The sequence below is a fragment of the Pleurodeles waltl genome, chromosome 4_1 (genome assembly GCF_031143425.1).
Source record: "Pleurodeles waltl isolate 20211129_DDA chromosome 4_1, aPleWal1.hap1.20221129, whole genome shotgun sequence".
Lineage (NCBI taxonomy): Eukaryota > Metazoa > Chordata > Amphibia > Caudata > Salamandridae > Pleurodeles > Pleurodeles waltl.
In genome coordinates, this window is record NC_090442.1 from 374,950,621 (window position 1) to 374,970,251 (window position 19,631).

The following is a 19,631-nucleotide window of genomic DNA, read 5'->3' on the forward strand; positions in this document are numbered from 1 at the left end:
CCAGACAGTAATTAAATAAAACCAGAGATACTCCACTACAAAATGTGCCAGCGCCTTACCTTGCAACATGATCATAGCCACAGGAGGTAGATTTCACCTCATGCCTTCTTCCGGTTTAATAGAGTCCAGGTAACAGTTATCAAGAACCGTTACCTCCCTTGATTACTTTGAAAGAAAGTACCACCTTGAGGTAACATGGTTCATTACCACATTACAAAAATGAAACAAAATGAGGCTTATTCAATTTACAACAGATTTAACCAAATGTCCCTAGATCGTAATTACAGCAGGCCCTCAATTCTAAGATACTTTCCCTGCGAGTCTAGAGCCCTCCATACAAGGATTTACATGTTTTACTGCCATTTTGATTTCCCCAAGGTTCTATTTTTTACAGCTACAGCTTTAAATCGTCCAAGTTCATTCCATGTACCTGTATCATTGGTGCAAGACCTAAGCTTGAATATTAGGTTACTCCAGGAGTTGGAGGGCTTGATGGGGACAGAGAGATTATTGAGACAAGCTAGTGCTTAAGTTTAGCCGGTGGTTACTGGTGGGGGGGCCACCACCACTCATTGTTCATCTGCCTGACCTTTAATAGCCCCTGCCACAGACTTCTAAGTAGTACTTAGGACACTGGCACTCTTTTGTTAACAAATATAACACCGAAGCCTGCACATACAAATAAAAGGTGAGGCAGAAGCCAATAAAAACATGCAAACGTGTTCTTTTAACGTGATAATATTGTAGACCGTTTACAAAATGTCATGCATGTATCCATGATGCAATAAAAAGTAGGGAAACCAACTTGGATAAGGTGAAACGTTTGTTTTCATCAGTCCATCCCTACATATTTATTACCATGATGGTCAGAAAGAGTTCTGTTGTGTAATTTCATGCCATGTAAAGATAGAATGTAACTTGTAGAATGTTTGTTTTTGTTCTGCGAGGGTGTGCTGGCGGTGTTGAGGATACCGGTGCTGACGGACTTAGAAGAATAAAGCGTTTTTCAGACACATACTCGTTGTAAAGTATCTTCCTGCTATTCATAGATACAAGTTCTCTGTGTTGACTCTGTCAATACTCGAATGTGACAATGATTGAGAAGTTTTTATACTTTTTAAAATATGCTTTAAATATTGTTGTTACTATAAAGAGACTGAACATTTTGAATCTCCAAACAGGAAGGGTCTGATTTAGCCCTTACTGGTGTAACATAGAGCAGGAACACAGGAAAGAATGATCATTTAAGATGTAATGATGTGTTAAAATATTTTATTGAGCATGTGACTATTAAAGGAGGCATCCTAGCACTAAGACTGCACCAATATGAATTTTAACAATAAAAAAGATAGGTTTAAGCATTTTTCTGAATGTCAGATGATCAAAGGTGATTCACAGATAAAGAGGAAGAGAATTCCACATCATGGAGGCAGCATAAGAAAAGCATTGTGCATCATATTAATTTTATCAATCCTTGGTGGAATCAAAAAGCATGCTGCAGCTGAGAGCAAACTGTGCGCAGGAACATGGACTAGATCCATAAAAGAGTAGCTAAACCATAGATGACTTTGTGGCAGGTACATAAGGCCTTAAATGAGACCCGTTTTTCAACTGGCAGCAAGAGTAATTGTATAAGGTAAAGCAAGACCGAAGTTCGTCACGGTATATACATTACTCACCTCAATAAGGCAACAATTTGGGACTCTTCCTCCACTGAGTGTCTTGGCTAGGCAAGACGTTTTCCTTTCTTAAATTTCCAGATTTCTTATGCAGTCTTTGTCATTCATACTAAGGAAAGCCACATCTTTTGTCCTTAAAAGGTCCTATCATAGCTAAATTTCAGTGTCAATTTGACCTTGGACTAGAAGCAACAACTGGCCTTTGATTTAGTCTATGCCATTTTACAACTAGGTGTCTTCTTGCCCCCAACCCTCTTCTTTGGGTACTACAATGCCATTTGCTTTTATTAATTGTAAGAAAGTATGTTTGGACCACCCTGGTTAGTGCTAACTATGCAGGCAAGAACATCAGCCTCTTGTGTCACCTCACTTTTTTGGTTGACCCAAGGTGTGTCTTTTGGTTGCTTGTTGTTGCTCGGTGAGTTCCTCCTATGAGTACAATCTATCGAATATGCATTTTAGGTGGTGCACCACTGCTTTCCAGGTACCACCCATGAAAGTAATTAGCAGGTCCAGGCCCTAAATTCAGGCCATCAGTATAGCTAATGATTCTATTGCACATGTCCTTTGCACGCACATGGAAGGCGGCTGAGCAATATCCCTCCTTAAGCATGGAGTATGCCTGTAAAATAAGTCCCACAGATATGCTGGGGAGAGGGTTGATGCAAGCACCAGCTCTTTTTTAACCAAAGACCTCACCTGTTTTTTCTCTTCTCTGCCTGACTGGCAGACAAGGCAGTGACTTTGGTAGGGTCCTGGCCTAATTATGTATATGTTTCATATCTTGTGGTCATTCGTGGCAACATTCTGGTTATACCTGCCATCATCTTAACCCACCCTTGGCATAGTATGGCTACTCCTAGTGACATTCTGGCTTTACTTACCATAGTAATGGCCCACACATGGCATATTGTGGGCAATTGTGGTGTCTCTGACCATAACCACTATTATAATGAGTAACATTTAGCACATTGTTGGAAATATGCCAGCCATATATTGCACATTGTTAGATCCCATTCTAGGGGCTACAGGACAAGCAGTGGCCTCAAATGTAGTGATTGGGACCATTTACAACTGGTGTGTTGGGGCAGTCCTGGTCTGGAGCTGCAAGCAGGACAGTACACACCTACCACATTTGACTCTCAATGTATCAAAGGTGAGAAGTCCAAGACATCTCAGGGGGATAGTGTGGGGATTAAAGACTGTGAATTCAAACAGTCATACAATAGTCACAATAAGTGAATGTAAACTATTACATTTCCTTTACGGAAAGAGAAGTACTTTAATCACACCAAAATGAAAATGTAAAGTGGTACATAAAGAGAAACTGTCACTACTAGGATACACACTGTGGGGTCTTTGGGGCTCAATTTACAGAGAAACAGATTCTTAGAATTAAGCACAAATACAGGCTCACTATAGAAAAGTGGCAAATGTTTCCTGTTATTTATTATTCACATTCATATTCAAACTCCAGAAGAGGCTGCAACGCATCCAAAACGCCTCTGCATGCCTCATCCTGGACCTCCCCGCCACTGCCACATCACAGACCACTTCAGAAACCTGCACTGGCTCCCAGTCAACAAGAGAATCACCTTCAAACTCCTCATGTACGCTCACAAAGAACTGCATAACACCGGATCAGAATACCTCAGCAGACGGCTCTCCTTCTACACCCAGACCCGGCATCTCCGCTCCGCCGACCTCGCAACTATCCCACGCGTCCACAGAACTACAACCGGCGGTAGATCATTCTCGCACCTCGCCACCGAAACGTGGAACACTCTTCCCACCTACCTGCGCCAGACCAAAGACCTCCTTACCTTCAGAAAACTTCTCAAGACCTGGCTGTTTGAGCAGTAGCAGCACCTCCCCCCCCCCCTTCCACCCCCTCCCTCAGCGCCTTGAAACCTCACGGTTGAGTGATGCGCTTTACATATTTCTGATTGATTGATAGGTGAGTCGTAACCTGTGACTGTGTACCTATAGAATGTGAGTTGCAGTTATCTATCAACGTCCCACCAAAAGACTTGTTTAGCCAGTTCACCAATTCTATCAATGTTGGTGTTATCTGATCATAACATGCACTCATATTTTTCTCATTTTCTCAGGTCTGGGGTGTGTAGCTCTCACGTCTGTTGGTGTGCAGCTGTTATCCATATGGTGAATAGTTATGCTAATAGTAATTGTTACTTGTTTAATTTTGGTGGCTTGAATCCTTCTCTACACATCCCTCTGTAGACTGCAGTGGCTCAGCAAATGCACTCTGGTTACATGTCTCCAGCACTTGCAGTGGGGAATCCTTTCTCTCTGGTCTAGGCATTGGGATTAGGTCCTTGAGTACAACGAGGACAGTATCAGCACACATCCTTCATCTACCTCTCTGATGGTTGCAGAAGCAGGCAATCAGGTGAATTGTCACCAACAATCTTGTTCTAGTTGAAGGATTATGGAGTTGTTCTATCACACCTTAATTCATTTTGTGTGTGAGCAATACAATAATTATTTAATCAAATTCATAGGTTAAAGTGGTGTTTTTGATTATGAGTAAGAATGGCCTAGCACGCACAGGAAGTTGCTCATGGCCCACTCAGTGTGGTGCATATTAATTGGCACTCCACATACTGGAATTCGCTTGGAGCCCAGCATCCTTAAGGTGTGGTGAAAGTGCTTAGAAAGTAATATTGTCTGGTCAAAAGGACTGAGTTTTTCAAGCCACCGGGCTTTCAATCAGATAATACAAGAGTCAATGAACAGAAGATGACTGGGTTTGCACAGTTTAGGGCTTCTATAAACTTCCAAATATGTGGAGCACATCATGTGTCCTGCCATGCACTGGGTGGAATATTCTTCTTTGTTTGCGAACATTCAATCATTCTCCACAGTATGTAACGCTCAGTTAACCCTCTGCACAATCTATGCTCTACAAGGTTTACCAAGTGCAATGGCAATTTGTGTTGTACCCTAGAATGCATTGGTGGTAGTGCACAAATTGGAACAACTTGTCTACAAAGGTTGCAAACTTATTATAAGCACAATCTGGCATTGGAGGTTGAATTTGAGTGGGGTTCCAGCAATTAGCACAACCTCAAAGTATCAGTAGAATTTGCGGAGAACCGATGCATAACAATAGACATGATAAACAACTAAGTAAGAAATACTTCAACAGAATGCATTTCAAAGTGTTGTCCTGTATACCATCCCTATGGACTAAGACCTACGTGACTCATAATGACCATGATGGTGTGCAGTGCCCAATGGCACACCCAAGGCAAAGTGAGATGTTTCACAATCTAATATATAATTGTGCCGTTGGCTATCCAGCATAAGAAGATGCACTTGTAACAGTTATAGTTGTAAGATTGATGTTCAAAATATATTGCTGGTGTATAATAATCTGGAATGAAACAGGTCTAATACAGGAAAAATATGGGCAAACTCCATCAATACCTAAGTCTGTACTTGTTGCAGCTCATTAAACACACAATTGTGGTGCTTGTCCTGCAGAACTGAATAAACATTGATGGTGCATGCTGCTCAGTTTTGAAGAACAAATAACTTCACATACACTCCATGGTGGTGTATGCAAATTCATGTGTACCCCCCAAAATGACCCACCACTAGACACAGGGTGGCATACGATGATTGTTCTATGATTGGCATGCTGTTGGACATGCCACACACTGGAATACATTCCGAGCACAGCCTGAGTTTGGTTTGGTGATCATAGTTAGGAAGACATGCATATCACAGTTCTTCTAAAGTTCAAATAATCTCACAATGATTGTAGATATTGCAATACTTACCTATGTAATGGCCAATTTACAGACAGACCCTGCAGATGGCTAGGCATACCTCATTAGGACTTCTATAAGCAAAGTGGTGTACATCCTCTACTGTGTGAAGACCCATTTGTTCTTCTACAGGCAGAGAGGGAGCAGAGGAAGGAGTGGGCAGCATAGCAGGAAGGGACAACATGAATCACCATGGTGAAGAAGGTAGCGGACACTCAAATGGTATATGGTACTGGAAAAAGAAGGAAGAGTCACATGAAGCAGGGGTCACTGGAGGGATGGAAACATTGTAGAAGAGGGACAATCTAGAGGAAGTACTGAGCCACATAATATCAATGGCAATCATATTATCCGTGGAAAGAAATGAAGTAGGAGTTAGCACTGGTGTAAAGGAACCAATGGGCTCATGATAGGATGAGAAGAAGCACTGTGCCAGACCAGAGTGATGCTAACTGATTAGAGATGCACTGGAAAATGAAACATTGGCACAGGAGACATAGAGCTAATGGAAAGAGCGCCAACATTGGCCTGGACCCGGGCAATGGGGGCGTAATGCAGATGAAGATGGGGCAGCATGGGAAGCATAGAGAATGGGTTACATATTACCTCTTGGAGAGCTTGCTAAAACCTGTATATCTCTTTCCATCTGCAAAGGCTGCATGTATGTTTACTGTTGTCTGCTCTGCCCCAGGAGCACATGTTATCATGCAAATGCAGACAGATTAAAATTAGCGCAAGAGCACAACCACAGATAAACCCAAAACTAATCCCACCAAGTATGATGTATTGAGTTATTATCTTTTTCAAATAGTTGAGCACATCCCAAGAACACCAGAAAACATGTTCTCTTAAAAATGCTCCTGACCTCCTATTGACAAAAACTTCTCTAACAGAATAGGAGTGATCTACATGAATTAGTACATGGTGAGGCCACACATACAGCTATTGGCCTGAAAATATGTTTGGAATTACACCTCATGTTGCAATGTAACACTTTGGTTTAGGGTTGCAGACTTTGGTAGGTTAGACTAGAGTCCTGTGCCTTTCTGAAGTTGCTGATTATATGTTGAATTTCAGCTCACAAGTCACAATTAACCTGCTCTTTGTCCAGAGCAAACATCCGTCTGTGGTAACGCCCAGGCACACAAAATATTTGTACAGAATATACATGACATCACGTCCCATGGCAAACATTAGCCCCACAGGCTTAACCACACCATTCCAAAATACATAATGTAAAGTCAGGGCATTAGGTGGACTGGGTCCATCCAGGTCGCAGGATTGGCAGTAATTAAAACCTGACATTGAAACGTAGCCCTATGAGGCAATATATTCATGTGCTCAACTTGAATAGCCAAAACATTGATCGCTTTCTGAAAAATTAACATAATAAACTTTAAAGTAATCCACGTCAGTGATTTAGTTACTTTTTATTTCCCATGTTTTATTTAATCTTCCTTTCCTTAAGCATGTTAGCTATTTCCAGGATGCTGTGTTTTCGTATTTTTTTAAGCAGCATATTGCTCTTGCATTGTGCACACTTCGAGGTGAGTCACTTCCAAGTGTTTATAACAGGCCACATTTGAGAGCTCTGGAATTGAGGCAGACGGCAATGCAAATTTATCATGCGTGTCAAAAAGCAATGGTCGCATGTTACAGCTGCATTTGTGATTCTGTGTAAATGTGTGTTTACACAATTCTCAAATACTGACAAAATGAGAATTAAAGAAAATGCAGTGCTTGCAGGTGAGTGGGAATATAGACTGTTTTAAGCCACACCCACAATTACATAGCCCTTAGCCCTTTTTGGAGGACCCATATACACACATTTTTATCCTACTTAAAGTACTGTGTAAAGTACATCTGAAAGCAGAGCAGATTAAACAAGGTGGGTACATGGATATCAGCTCTCATCACAATTGAGGTAGACATACTAATGTTATGCTGCCATTGTATACGGAGGAACACCACCTAGCACCATGCACAAGAATCCCTTATTGTTTTTTGTAGGAATTGGAATGCTGAACTATGAGAAATAAAATTCACAATTACGATCGCGGAGCACTGGAGTATGCTAAATTTATGAAAACACTCCCCAGTTCTTAGATACCGAGTAGGAGATCTTTTATTTGAGCTGAAAAAGAAAGGTACAATATTCAACATTAATGCATAGTTTAATTTCTCTCAGGAGTCAATAATGAGAGTTGTGTTTAGAGTTTAAAAGGTTTATTTATCATAAATTTTAGAACTTTATTAATTAGTCAAATAAGATTTAGAAAACATTGCATAAAGCATGTTCCATAACCTATACCTATTCTAATATTCTAAATCTGTAAAAATTGTTTATTTTAGCCAGAAAATAGCAAAAGGAGCACATATCTAAGCGAGAGCCTGGTCAGCAAAGCTATCAGCACTCATAAATAATACTGGAACAGACTCTGATAGAGAATAGTCTTGGCAGAGAGAAAGTGTGTCTGAGTCTCACAGTCAGAAGCTCTCTGAGAGGAGAGCGAACACATATCTGCTCTTTCCTTAGGTCACTTTTATAATCCAGTACAATGAATTACAATTTGTGATAATTATTTCAGCTGAGTTTTAAGTCATCCAATGACAAATAAGAAAAATTGTGAGAAAGGAACAGTTTCTGTGGAAACTTCTATCAAAGACAGCTCTAATGCAAGATACATTTGACAAACAATTTTATGCAAGCTGTTATATTGAAACATTTTCTCAGCCGTCTTGGTCTCTGGAAGAAAAGACACTCATGTACATTTTATGCCCAAATAGCTTATCTCACTTTAAGTTTTGCACATCTCCACACTAAAGCCTATTCATAAAGAAGCAAATTTCAGATTCGTTTTGCAAGTTTTGAGATTGCAATGCAGGTCAAGTGGTTAAATAGAGTAAAATAATATAGCTCTCTTTGTTAGCGTAGAAGGTTTGTGTCATGCAAAGGCCATGCTGGAGTCACAATAGAAACGTTTCTGCTGAATTAAAGCTGTTTGGAATGTGTCAACGTTAGCAAATCAAGCAGGTCAAACAAATGAGGGTCTTGCAAAGTTTAGAAAGGAAAGTACATGTTAAAATGCAGCTTTTGGTTAGGCCTTTTCACTCATGTGGGTTATTTATTAAATGTTTTTTTTTTTCAATGAAATCTCTAATAAATGCAATTTCTGACTGAGCTGTTACAGGGCCCAAACATCCTGGCTTACAGAGTAAACTTGTTTTATGTAAGAACAACTTGGCTCACCCTTTGCTCAAGTAGAATCTAGCCAAACAACAAATACACTTAAGATGGAGAAGTAAGAATCCAAAGTAAGTTACTTACAAAAATGTAAATTTGCGAATCATGTCTCAAGTTAGGAATATTGGGTCAGAGAGATGTTCTGAAAACGAATCAACAATATTTTAAATGGTCCTTAACAGTCCAAATTCATTTAGCGTTTCAACTCAGGTTAAAGTTCAGTTTTATCACACTGTTAGGTCAGAGCATGCTGCCTTGTGGTGGTCTCGAATTCATGACAGGTCTGCTGAAATGTACGAAGCACAATACACAGATTGTGGAAATCTTGTGTAGTGATGATTGCTCAGCCTATGCCTGGAAGTGGATGGAGAGGCGGAGGGAAGCTCTACCAATGCGGTGTTGAACACTGAATCGAGCTAGGAGTGGTGTCTGGTTGCAGTGGGATTGATTCCAGGTGCAGGTGGATCAGTGACAGAACCTCAGATGTGTGGAATTCTCTTACTGAAAGAAAGGGCCATTGGCGCCTTCCTTTTAATTTAATGCAGGTTTGGGTAGACTGGGTCTTGATGGAATGGCAACTCATCACTGACGGTTTCTGCATGGCTCAAAGATTTACATTTGTAAGCATAAACAAGGTCCATGAAATCAAGCTACCCTGAGGTTTAGCCATTTCACAACACATATGGATTTACTGTACTTGCCAAATAATCAACCATCTGCTGCATAATTTGCAGATGTCAACAGAAATCTGTTTTGTAGCTCAAATGGATCAAAAGTTATTAAATAAACTGACACATATGGTGCTGGCCAGTGGAAGACAATGGTATTTTGTAAGTTTGTGGCGATTTTGCATAAGGAAACGACGCAAATGCGGCGCTAAAAAAGTAGAAATATGAGCCAAAGTGGTCACATTACACCACATAATTTTTTCTTTTTTTTTGCTACATATTTAGTCAAGCCTGTTGTATAATTTGATTGTCCGTTAATGCATAATTCCTATGGTCATGAGTATAACTTCCAAAGTTGCTGATTTCTTTAGGGCTTTTTCTTGTACCTTCGGCAGACAGCGCCTACCAGCACAGCAAAAAGGGATCTCTTCTTTCATTCTTCAGCCCCAAGCAAGTTCTCTCCTCGCAGTTGCTCAAAAAGGGCAACTTACTGTCCCCTTTCATGCACCTTAAACCTAAGAATCTTGATTTGCTTCGAATAAAGTTTGAATGTATTCCATGACTTAGTATTGTAATTAATAGGAAAATAAAATTGTTAAAACGTGTTATGAGTTGTGGTTATTCATGACTAAATGTCATGGTGCAATGTTATTAACTTCTGATTAATGTTTTGCTTAATGGTTATTGATTTCTAGATTGATTATTGATAAACATTGGTTATACCTTAGCTATGATACTCCATGTGAATCAAAAGGTTCATCGACCTACACGCGTCCTCTTATAAGTTTACTTATTAAGGACTGGGCGTACTAGCAGTATAACTCTCTCTTGTATTGCAACACAGTTTAGTTCCCTCCCACCAAAGTCATCACTTTGCTTTGACCTAACACAGAGAAATGCCACAGTAAGCGCCTTTAGAACTGTACTACGAAAAGCGGACAGTGTTACTGTACCTAATTACTCATAGATGTGTTAGTGTTGGGCCCAGAGCACCCCTACCACCCATTCTACTTTTGTGAGGGAGCCTCCTGAAGTAGCAGCTGTAGAGCATACCAATTAACAAATGTGATGTGAAGGTAATTCTAGATGAAATAGAAGGTATTTTCATGTGCATATAAATGTTGCATTTCCCCAGGCTCTCATGCTGAATACATTCCAAATACTTAAATTGTGTTAGAGGTTACAACTAGCTTTGCTCTCTTTCCAAGGAGCAGCACACTTAAAATTATAATTGAGGCAAGGTATCATTAGTCCTCTGCGATCTTGGAAGATGCTCATCTTTTCAGTCTCTATATCAGTGTTCTTGTGCTGTTATAATGTCATCCCTTCTTCCATACAGAATTCGGAGATACAAATGGGACTTCTTCACCCATTCCATGGGTTGTGATATTTTATTTGTTGTCATCAGAGTAGTCAAGGATGGCCTACATCATTGTCCTGAGTGTAGAAGGTTCTCTACAAAGAAGTCATTATAATTTAGATTGCCAGAACATTTTTCTGAGACATAGGGAAAGTGAAGTTGTTACGTTATTGGGACATTATACTCAGTGCTTAATTTGAGCCAGAGATTGCAGGGGTGCACCACTTATCAATTTTGGGGACTGGCACCACTTATTTTACCTCATCAGATTTTGATCCAGAGCAAGGGCGATAAAAACAAAAAAGGAGGAACAAAAGAAGAAGAGAAAGATGAAAAAACAGTGATAAAGGGAGAAAGCAAGGATGAAAAACAACCTTGAAGAGTGACATAAAGGGGCAGGGAGTGTCTGGTAGTGGATGAAAGAGACATGATCTGGAATCAAGACTATGCAGCCCTGATATTCAGCATCATGACTTCCCATAGTGCTGGTCGCAGGTTTCTGAGCAAAACTCTGGGCCCCAGCACACATTATTTTCTAATTAGGCATTGATTATATTTTTCTGCATGATATGATTACTCTGCTTGCCCAAATCACCTCTAGAACTCTGACACTTCAAGGCTTATCCACTCCTGCCCCATAGCGAGTTGGCCTCCTGAGCCACCACTTGAATACTCAACACTTGCATGTACTGCCATATGTTAAAACAAAAATAGGATTGCCCTTGCTAATTTTTTCCAGATTATTAGGGATTGTCATGTCTGGGCGTTTAGTTGGCAGTATTACATTGTCTACCAAAAGTGCAATGCTGGTGGAATTAGGCGAATCAACCACTCGATTTTTTTTGCTGGACAGTTTTGTGCAGCTAAGGTATACACCTTCTGTTCGTTGCTCCTGCCTGCATGTTACTACACACAACAGTAGCAGTGCCACATAGATATGTGGCATAGCAAATCTACTCCTTTCTAGGTGTCTCGCCAGACATCAACTTACCTGGCTATACAATCAAAAGGCTGTGGCCCTCATTTCATTTTTTTGTACGAGCAGAGGTTTGGTTGGAGGTGCTAGGCTCCATGTACAGTACCGTGGCCGCCATCTTGGAAAGGCTGGATTGCCTTTTATATCGCTTATAAGTGCTGCTCTTAAAACTTTTGAGTTTCACTTTATTTTGCCAGTACTTCCCAAGTGCATTGGGGAGTTGCTGGAATCTGTGTGGATTGTTATTTTGTCAACTTCTCACTATTATTCAGCTTTCAGGCATGAATGGATCACGCCCTTAGCCATACCAACCCTACATGGCAGGCTTCCTAAATTCAGGCACAGCATCTCCTTGCTACTGCCGCACCAAAGGTAAGCCCGCCAGTGCCCTTCGACCCCTGCATAGTGCTAGGCAGTTGGAATCCTGGCCTTTCAATAAGTGCTCCTATATAATACTCCCCTACAGACCTACTAAGGCTTCGACCAATCGGACAGCAGCTTGCCATCACAAACCTAACCCTCCAAAAGTCCACTAGAAGCCCTCTCTGTAACTTCTCATTGAAAACGGATTTCTCCTCCCTCACTAAGAAAGAACTCCTACCAACACCTACTTTGAAAGGTACCTACCATTTTCATAGTATTACTTGAAGATCCATAGATAAAAGCCAACTTGAAATATTTGATGTTATTCTTACTTATCTCCCTATTGCCTTGTTTTTAATGGAAACATGGCTAAATGTGTCTCCCTTTCCCAGCGATAATAAAGGCAATCCCTGCCGCCCACGTTGTCAAATTCTCCAAATTTACAATTCTTGTTGACCTCAATTTTTGCTTAGATGAACCGAATTATATATCTATCACAACTCTCATTGTTAACCTTGTTGGACTCTGGAAACTGTTGTTCGATGTTAGCCAGGCCAAGACCTTAGTTAAAAACTGGATTTCCATGGCTATTCCCTTATCTGTGCCCATCACTTGGAGATCTAAGCCTTCCTCAACTTGGTTTGAAAGTCGTTTAAACTCCCTAAAAAATTCAAGGTACTGTAATGGTCGTGGGGAAAGCATTGTAACCCAGACTTTGAACCTCAGTACAAAGAAGTTGTGAAGTCCTTCCATAATGCTATAAAAATGGCCCACTTCGATTTCTATGCAACCAAAATTGAAGGAGCCTGTAACTTTTAACATTTTTAAATCTTTGCTGGACCATCAGCCAGATCTCCGTCTGCTTCATCTTCAGTGAATATCTGTAACAATCAGAAACATCTATGCTGCTTTGCCTGTGATCCAGGCAATTATCATCTTTTGCCTGGTCTATGGCAACATACTTTACTTTATTACATCCCATACCTTTCTCAGACACCTTTAGGCTGTGTAGAACACATTGGTCTATCTTCCACTCTGTGTTCCCAGACACCACTATGTCGTCAAACATCTTAAATGTTTTTATATCCTTACATTGGTGTCAGATTGCCAAAAGGACCAAATTCAAGGCCCTCCTTTTTACCTATTGCACCCTTGCCAACATTGTCCCCCAGGATGTCAAACATCTGTTTTATCACTATATACTACCTCGCCCACTCCGCTGTAGCAGACTACATCTTGTTGCCACCACGTGAATCAGGCTTCCCAGATAATGGGTTTGATCCTTCAGATACATATCCCTCAAACTCTGGAACAACCTCTCTCTGCACATTCAACTAAGTCCTTCAGAGGCTGTTTCTAAAAAAGCAACCAAAAATGTGGTTCTTTTAATTAAAATTCGCACCCCTTTGGGATAGATTTATAGCACGGGACACCCCGCTTTGGGGCAGCTATGCGTGCTACAAACCTCAGGCATAAACACAAACATTACAAAACTTCAGCTATGACCACCGTAACAGAACACCCGTTCCATTGTTATCCCAACATGTAGTATTTTTGTCCTGCAAGGATATATTATTATAGACAGACCCCAAAGGCTTGATGTAAAGTGTCAAAAGAAAGTCATCCAATTACTGGAGGAAGCGCTAAATTCAGAGAGTTGTCCACTGGTCTAATTTACATATCCGCAGAGTGAAGGAAATTTAGCTGGGTGATTCTTAGAACCCAACATTTTCACTATAAACGTAAGGATTTTACCTTGCCATCAAATTCCAAATCTGGCGTCTGGAAGATTGATTAGGTTTGGTGAATAGTGTGCGAAACCTCTAGTGCTGCAGAGGAAAAACCTCTTACACACCCGTGGAGTATCACCTTAATTGGAGTTTTCTGCCTTGGGTTTTCCATCTATTTTGGCTGTTAAATGTCTGGCAGATGCTGCAGCAGGTGGCTAACTTCTGCGAGGGTCTGTCTTACTGGCAAATGGCCAGTTCTTCTTGTTATTGAAAAGTGCATTCCAAATCTCTCTCTTGTTTGGGTCTCCGGACACCCTCGGTCGACCTGGCAACTGGTATTTTCTCTGAAATATTTCGCACGTGTCACCGGGGAGTTTCAGTTATTTAGCTAAATAAACAAGTATCCCTTTGTCCACATCGCAGAAAAGAGCTCCTTTTTCTTCATTCATTCAGCTCATTTCAGTTCCAAACAGCCATTCCAAAGTTTTCACAAGTGAACCCAGACTCCTATTTCAGAGCTGTCAGCGAAGGTGTCGGTGATATGGTGTTTTTTCGTTTTTTTTTTTTTTTTAAGTGCACGTGTCCACGTGTCCATCTTCAATTGAAGCACCAAATCAGAAAGTGCCACCTGGCTGATATACCATAGCTGGTATACCATTCTGAGCAAATTAGTTTCAATTTAGAATTTCCTCTGTGTTGATCTGTGGATGCCATTTAATACCAAAAGCCCTTTTTTCAACAGGCTTCCCGACAATTTCTATGTCTTCATTTGACACCTCTGACAGCCTTGCTTTAAAATGATTTTTTTGCCAAGTTTATGTTCTTTGGAAAAAGCAACAATGTAGGTGCTTTTTTGAATTACTGGGGCAAAGGTACTATGAAAATGCCACAGGACTAGACTTTTTTTCAATTTGCTGTATCTACGAGTACATTTGTTTTTGTGTTGATCCACATCTGCTTGATGGAGTGTGAACAAAATGTGGCAAGTGCCCACTGGTTGCTTCTAGTCTACGTGAGTATTGTGGGCAGTCTGTGCCAAAGCTGTCCTAATTTGCTGTATTTCTTGCATTCAAACTGATGTGGGTAGCTGCACCTACCTAAACCTGAATTTATGGTGCAGGCGAATGGAAGCAGCACAAACATGACCGATTTTCTTCTTCCAGGAACAGAATCTGCCTCCTTTTCTAGCATGACTTAGGAGAGCATTATTGCAAAACGAATTACGCCCAGAAGCTAACTAAAAAAGTGAGAACTTTATTCTGTCACATTGAGCAAACATTTACACCCAACTCTAGATATCTCCTAACCTAACATAGCAAAAAAGGAAATTACTGGCACACTGGCAGTCCGGTGTTACTAGCAGTACCCTGGTACCTTGAGTACCCATTCTTAATGCTGTTAGCACCCTCATAAATTGATATATTGAGACACCCCATACTTATTTGAACTCACCTGTAACAGGTACGATTATAATTCGGGAATAATTCATGGTCTAGGACTTTAATAATGCTATCTTTACCAATTAATTTTTATGCAAACCAGAAACATGTATAATGCAGTGCCTAAAGTGCATTGTAGGGGAGTTCTCTCACAAAGAAACTTAATTACTAATGAATATCACCATTATAATCACACTAACAAATACAATTCAAATAAAGCTTTAATCAACACTTCTTCCAAAAGTGTATAAAATGCTTTCATTAATCAAACATGTCAAGTGGCTCCTCCTTCCTTCAGGATATTTCCTAGGAGTCATAGTGCCCCACCACTTGATAGACAATCTTTCTTTAAGGGTTCAAGGAATTGTAATGTTAGAGTGCAGTAAGGGGCTTTTAGGGTTCAGGGTGAGTAGTGTTAAGCAGTAGTTATTTTTTTTGTTTCAGGAATAGGCAGCATTATAGGATGGTATGAGGCTTTTAGGGTTCAGGAAAGGGTAGGGTTAAGGGGTAAGAAGGAGTTTGTAGGACTGAGTAAAGGGAAGCATTAAGGATTAGTAAGAGTTTTTTAGGTTTAGTGAAGAGTAGAATTAAGGGTTAGTATGGGGTTTTTAGGGTTCAAGGATGGGTAGCATTAAGCAGTAAGAAGGGGTTTTAGGGTCCTGAGAAGGCAAGCATTACTGGTGATAGAGATTTGGAGGCTCAGGGAACAGTAGCATTAATTCTAGATTTCTGGAATTGAAGTACGTACTAATGAAGGACATGGCATTATTACCGTGACAATTTAAACAGACGTTTTCAAAGACAACTTTATAGCAGACAGTCTCAATCACATAAGGCAAAAATGTGTGGCTCTCGCATACCCTGCCCACTGACTTTTGTTCAATTCTGCCTCCAGATTTTGCACATGCCTATTTGCTTTTGATCTTCATTACTATCATGGCCACGAACGTCATGAAAATAAATGCTGGAATGTAATGCAGTTTAATAATAGACATTATTTTATCAGGGCTGAAAAAGTTTACTGCAGAAATAATATCAGCAAGTCCTGCAGTGAAGGGATTTGCAATGTCAGTCATCCAGAAACATAATGACTATCTTTTGACTTTGACAGAAATTGTGCTTCATATAGACTTCCACAACAGAATCTTTGACAGTAATAACTAAGGCAGCAGCAATCACCCCTGCTGGGCTCTCCGGGCTCCTGTGTGACCAGAATAATTGGACACAGTGGCATACTGCGCCATGCTATCTTTCACTGCATCAAAGGGGAAAGATATTCTGCCAAACAACTCAACCCAGTTTTCCAAAAATACCATGCATTATTACTTACACGCTTTCATTTAGGGCGGCAAGCTAGTTACCAAGGTGCGAATAGCACAGAAAAGCTTCATGACCGTAGCCCATAGATGGAGGATACACTGAAAATGCATTGTCAACCGGGTGCGAGCCGAGTACGAGGAAACGTTGGAGCAGTTTTCTTTACTTTTAAAGTGATTTTTAAAACGTAGTCCAGACACGGTTGTCAAAAATATAAATCCTGCGTTGGCCAACTAGAAAGCATTAGTTACCATTGTGCGAGCACAAATAGTACTAATAAATATTTCAGCGATTATATGTGTTAAGAAATAACATGCACTATGCGAATAAAATGAACTCGAGAGTTCTGGCAAATGTGCCCACCTAGGTGGCAGTCAAAACATGTATGACATTAATGGAAATTAACTGCTTTGAGAAATAATGTGGACATGTGTCTATAAAACATAGACAATTGTGAAATAAAGGGCTTTCTCGAGAAGGCCTCATATTAAGGCCCGTATTTATACTTTTTTTGCGCCACATTTGCGTCGTTTTTTGACGCAAAAACAGCGCAAACTTGCAAAATGCCATTGTATTTTATAGGTTTGCGCTGTTTTGCGTCAAAAAGCGGCGCAAATGCGGAGCTAAAAAAAGTATAAATACGGGCCTAAGTTTCATGTACTAGAAATTGTTCGTGAATGTTTTTCTCTGTCTCAGCAAAATTCAAACTTGTTCATTGTTCCTTGTTCGCACAGTGCTGACCTAATGTAATATTGTAATGTTAAACAAATGGATTCTTCAAGTTTTCCTGTGAGAACCATGTGCTGTAATGCTGTGTTCTAACCATCCTTACAAATGTATCTTTTGTGCATAAGAAACTGTTGTTCCCCGGATGTGACAATGGTCCTACTGAATAAAGTTATGTTTTGCAACAAAAATGTCTCCAGACGGAACTGGTAATGGGAGCGAGAAAAGAGGATCCAATCAAAAACGTGTGAAAGACTGTCAAACATTTATCACATATTGAAAATTGAAAACCTATTGGTTCTGACATGAACACCCCATGTGGCTGACCAATGGAAAGCTTACTAGTTACTTTTTGGAATTTCAATATGTTGACTGATAATTCAAAGAGGGATCATTATTATTCTGGAGAGGCTCAAGAATCTTATGTCTAGATGCTGTTGCCGCTGTACCCCTAAAGCCTCATGCCTTTGCTTAGTTGGTTTCGTTAGCTTAAGCCCAACTTTGGCTGAACCAATTCCCCTCATGATCCCTTGCCTTATGAAGACCAGGAGATGTCCCCCAATAAAGATGACTCTGCTTGCTGATCCATTTAGGAGAGGTATAACAAATATGCTTTTCTCTTTATTGCAGATTTTTGTTCTTTTCTTTTAGGTACCAACCATTATTTTTATTAGATCCCGAGCAAGAGATTTTCTAAATTAGGTTGTCTATTTTTCTTTTTTGCATGAAGTCCAAACATGCTTTTCGAATCAGAGAGTTAGTGTGTCACTGTTCAAGCAATGTTATTAACAAAGCATTGATTTAATTCATCTGATGATTTTAAATGTATATCATTTCTATCGCTCAGTTATTATTGTTATTATTTGTTTGGTAACTCTTGAATGTTTAATAATAAATGTTTTGTCTAAATTGAGATCCTTCCTCCGTTTTGTTCATCCTGTGTTGTTCTTATATGCTTATCATTTAGTATTGAGATTGACTTAAGTGATATTAGCATTATGAATTTAGGGAAGTACATTTTTAAACTTTACCAAAAGGTGTGGCTATTCATGGCCCTATGGGTCATGGTGTGTTCATTTTACTGACTCCTAATTGCTAGTATTGACATGTTGATAATAAAATATGCTGTTAAAATGCGGGTCATGAGCCGTAATGGAGTCCAAAGGTCCATTTGACCACTAATGTGTCCCGTTATAAATAAATTATCAAGGCCAATTAAGGCCAGACACACATAAAGTTTTTGGTAGCAGGGTGGATGATTTCGCCTCCTTAAAAGGTTACCATGGTTTCATAATAGGGATACCACTTGATGACTTTCCTGAAAAATTGTTTTTTGCAATCCGTGATGACATTTGAAAATGTTGGAATTTGGGTTTGCCAGTGCTTGTTGGAAGCTGTTCTCAGCGGTTTTATGATGGTCTGTGATTGAAATAGGGTTTGCGCTTGCACTGCTTAAGAAAATGTGCAAGTGGATTGTGATGTGTGTGACAATTACGGAGTTCGCATACTCTAACGTAGTTTATTAGGGAGTGTGCATACTCCAAAGAGTGTATGTAGGGAAGTTGTTGAACTTCAATTGTGTGTGCGAGGCAGTTGGAGCAAAGGCTCTGAACTTTGCTAGCAGCTGCCAGGTTTGTTGTGCAGATTGCCAAAGTTTTTGTTTTCCAGAAAGAAAGTTTCAAAGTGATTTGTCACTGAAAAACAAAAGAATCTATGGCACTTATGCTAAGTGAGTGTTTTCACAGTAGACCTGCTGGCCCAATTAAGTTTGCTTGTTCACCATGAAAGCATTGAAATATTTCATTGTCCCTCCTTGAAACCTCATGCTTCTTAGGAAATGTAAGTGAATATCCCCATAGGAAACTAGCTACTTATCCTCACTTTCAAAAACATCTCTGTAGAAGAACCTGCCAAACATCTTTCAGGAAGTTGTGCTAACATGCTGCACTCACTCACTGTGCACATTATATTAAAACACACTGTAAAATAAGGGCAATAAATAATACATTGTTTCCAGTTTAAGAAGATACCCAGGGTGTTCACAGAATCTAATTCAAATCTTGGCAAGCATTACAGCTCACCTCTGTAGCAAATGCACAAATGAGTTTTACCGTTCATTTGGCTATGTAGAACACAAAAGTTAAACAACCATTTAATGTATACTCAAAATATTCCTTTGCACAAAAGTTGAAAGCATCACTTCAGATGCAGTACAACATGTACTTTTGTTATTAAGAACCATTAACACTCCTAAAGACCATAACCATTTGGCTTTAAACCAAAACATAACTTTAGTCTTTCCTGGAGTGATAATATCTAGACGAAGATACTGAAG